The sequence below is a fragment of the Alosa pseudoharengus genome, unplaced genomic scaffold (genome assembly GCF_046254945.1).
Source record: "Alosa pseudoharengus isolate Yale_2024_CS ecotype anadromous, Long Island Sound unplaced genomic scaffold, YU_APseudo_1.1 YU_APseudo_1.1_scf_3, whole genome shotgun sequence".
Lineage (NCBI taxonomy): Eukaryota > Metazoa > Chordata > Actinopteri > Clupeiformes > Clupeidae > Alosa > Alosa pseudoharengus.
Window position 1 is genome coordinate 35,530,329 of NW_027468718.1, and position 3,524 is coordinate 35,533,852.

Sequence of the window (3,524 nt, forward strand, 5' to 3'; positions counted from 1 at the left end):
CATTTAGCTGAGTGCAGCAGATGTTTCTTGACATGAGTAGGTCGAAAGGGGAAGTCGCATAATAGATTTGAAACATTTAACATTAAACATTTTATAAAATCAAAGAGTAGGTTTTAGGGAAAAATAAGCTTTGTGTAGCTACTAGAAAGGGCAGTAAGCCGAGTTCAGGAGATGTGTGTTAGTATGGTTAAGTCAAAAGGTGAAGCCGCATAATAGATTGAAATCTTTTATCAGCATAAAAAATTCATAAAATTAAAACATGGATTTTTGGACAAAAGAAGCTTTGTGTAATATAGGCAGGCCTTGTTCAAACACATTAAAGTTGGTTTGACACAAACTCGACCCTCATAGTCAGTGCTAAATAGATTTTTCGAATGTGTCGAATATCCAACGTCCAATATAAAACCAACTTTACCACGGTAGAAAACCGAAAGTAACCTAAGTCTAGGCCTACAATGCACTCCGTGTCTGTAGCTGTCTGTGACCTGTGTGAAGCTGGCCCCCCATGTTACTCAAAAATGATTAAAAACACTGCTATTCGTTTGTGCTACGTTTGTGCCGGTTTGTGCCGTAAAAAATATCGTTTTAGGCGGTGGGCCGAAGCCGCGTATCTGTTCAATTTTGAAAAACGAGAGATGGACTACTTGTTTTTTTACTATTCAGTAGGATACATTTATTTTAAGCGATATGCCACTTGTTGCCACTGACGTTCGTGACGCAGAAACGTGAAATATTAGTTTTATTAAGTCTTAGTGGTTCAGGCGAACGCTGTGGTCGCCAATGTCAATCTACCAATAGGATAGTACGATATACTGACATACGAATATGACAAGCCTATCAGATTTGGCTATACGAATCAGCTGTTGGACAACAACATACAAACTTTTTTAGCAGCCGTCCGTCCGACATGGCTACCTGAGCATGGACATTGCCAAAGAGGACTGGTTTTGTGGGGTAAGTATCTTTGATAGGTCCTATATTATATATTTATCCCATGTTGGTTTCGTAGACAGCGATGGTCAAATGTGTTTTTGTCAATGTAACGGCAATCTTGGTTAATTAAGGTTTGCCTTCTTGGTAGGCTAATGCTTGTTGCTAGCTTGTCGAGCTAAGACTGTGTTTAGGTACATTGATTTTGAACTCCTCCGTGTACAAGACGTCTGCGATTACTTTAAAATGCAGTTGTTGTTAACACGGAACGATCCATTTTGTTAGTGTCTGTTAACTTCCTTAAAATTGGCAGGCTGTATTGACAAGATGGCTATTTACTTGCCACATGCGGTAGGCTATATGTGCGGAATAGAACTTTTGACGTAAGTGACAGTGTTACAAATCAAGTAGCAGTGCTAAACCTTATGTCAGTGTTGCATGCAAGAAAAGAAACAAATTTGACTTGCTTCGGAATGTCGCAATACATCATACTTTCATAAAATCATGCAACATACTCTACCGTGTCTGTGGACATTGTTATTTGCAAAGCCGGGGTGCTGGATAAACAAATGGCATGCGTGCGACATAAGAAAAGTGCTTTAGTGTTGCTTTAAAATGTCCCCTAATATGAGATTTGCCACTAATTGCCATTTATTTTCTCATTTACAGGGCAAGTTGAATTCAACATTGACGTTAACACAAACATTCATTTTAATGTTTCATCTTTGATAGCAAACTTTGGTTACATTTTCTTTCAATAAATCTCTCCACTTTTGGGCTCTAGTCTTTGTATCTTGGTTTTATTTGTGAAATGGCAGTAGAAGTCTCTGTGGTAGCCACTGTTGTCTGGAATAGCCTTTGATTCCTGGCTGTTCAAATTAAATCTCTGCACTGCCTCTTCTGCAACAACACTCTTTACAGGCAAGGTCTTTCCAGAGAAACACTGACTTAATGAATTTATCCCAATTTAAAGCTGTAAATGGGCTTATTGATATTTGGTATTATTGGCTTATCAACTTCCACTACAGGCATGCAGCAGTTCATGGTTGTAGATGATGTAGGTACCATGTGCCTAAAGAGCCTACTACCTGACTTTTTCATGACGTGATGGATGTATAAAACTTGCACGAAATACAAATTCCAAAATGTATGGAAAACGTTTATTAGTGTTAGTGCAAAGAAACAGAACAACCATCATACATTATGCTGTAAACGTTACTTCTACACCCATACTTGTTTAATTTAGCCTACAGCCTTTTTTTCCATCAAGTTGAGTAAAGAGTTCAAAAGCCTAAAAATTACCCAAATATTCCACATTTCACGTTGGAAAGGAAAATGTTCAGAGAGGGACTTAACTCCAAATAAAGACTGCTTGCACAAACATATTCAGCGGGCAAGTGATCAGGTTGCAGTACACCGCCGAAGCCATGGGTGTAAGTTGGCTGGAGATGGCTACGAAGTGTAGTGGATGTCACTGCCACCAGGTCCAGAGGCTGTACTGGCACTTGTACACTGTGGGTACAAAAAAAATGTACTAAGGGTAGATGTACATGCAAAAGATCTGCCATGTACAGACCTATGCCAGTGCTCAATGTGTGAGAACAGGTAAAGCAATGACTAGAGTGGCATTCTCCTGAATGATGTTCACCTCTTGAACTATTAGCTCTGTTTATTTGGTTATCAAATATCTGTTAATTAAATCTTTTTTACAATGTCTCTTCATGCATGCAACACTGACATAAGGTTTAGCACTGCTACTTAATTTGTAAGACTTGTCACTTACGTCAAAAGTTCTATACTGCACATAGCCTACCGTATGTGCCAATTATATAGCCATCTTGTCAATACAGCCTGCCAATTTTAAGGAAGTTAACAGGCACTGTAACAAAATAGATCGTTCCGTGTTAACAACAACTGCATTTTAAGGTAATCGCAGACGTTTTGTACACGTTTTGTTCAAAATCAATGTACCTAGACAGTTTTAGCTCGACAAGCTAGCAACAAGCATTAGCCTACCAAGAACGCAAACCTTAATTAACTAAGATTGCCGTTACATTGACTAAACACATTTGACCATCGCTGTATACGAAACCAACATGGGATAAATATATAATAGGCTATATCAAAGATACTTACCCCACAAAACCAATCCTCTTCGGCGATGTCCATACTCAGGTAGCCATATCGGACGGCTGCTAAAAAAGTGTGTATGTTGTTGTCCAACAGCTGATTCGTATAGCCAAATCTGATAGGCGTGTAATATTCGTATGTCAGTATATTGTACTATGCTATTGGTAGATTGACATTGGGGACCACAGCGTTCGCCTGTACCACTAATAGTTAATAAAACTAATATTTCTAGTTTCTGCGTCACGAACGTCAGTGGCAACAAGTGGCATATCGTTTAAAATAAATGTATCCTACTGAATAGTAAAAAAACAAGTAATCCATCTCTCATTTTTCAAAGTTGAACAGATACGCGGCTTCGGCCCACCGCCTATTTGTGCTGTTAAGGGTTTTAAGTAATTAAACTTTACATTTTTCTGGCCAGTGACGTCACTCAGCCCCCCATACTTGTCCAAATTTCCCCAAAA

The 3,524-nt window shown here is 38.8% G+C and overlaps 2 long non-coding RNA genes across 2 annotated transcripts; one reads left to right on the plus strand and one right to left on the minus strand.

Annotated features, from left to right (window-relative positions):
• Nucleotides 1-900: 900 nt before the first annotated feature.
• Nucleotides 901-1,713, plus strand: LOC143099758 (uncharacterized). The gene is made up of 2 exons (XR_012981740.1): nt 901-954; nt 1,600-1,713. It is a non-coding gene; the product is annotated as an uncharacterized LOC143099758 (long non-coding RNA).
• Nucleotides 1,714-2,068: 355 nt separating this feature from the next.
• Nucleotides 2,069-3,056, minus strand: LOC143099757 (uncharacterized). Its single transcript, XR_012981739.1, has 2 exons — nt 2,714-3,056; nt 2,069-2,442 (listed from the first exon to the last, which is right to left on the minus strand). It is a non-coding gene; the product is annotated as an uncharacterized LOC143099757 (long non-coding RNA).
• Nucleotides 3,057-3,524: the final 468 nt, after the last annotated feature.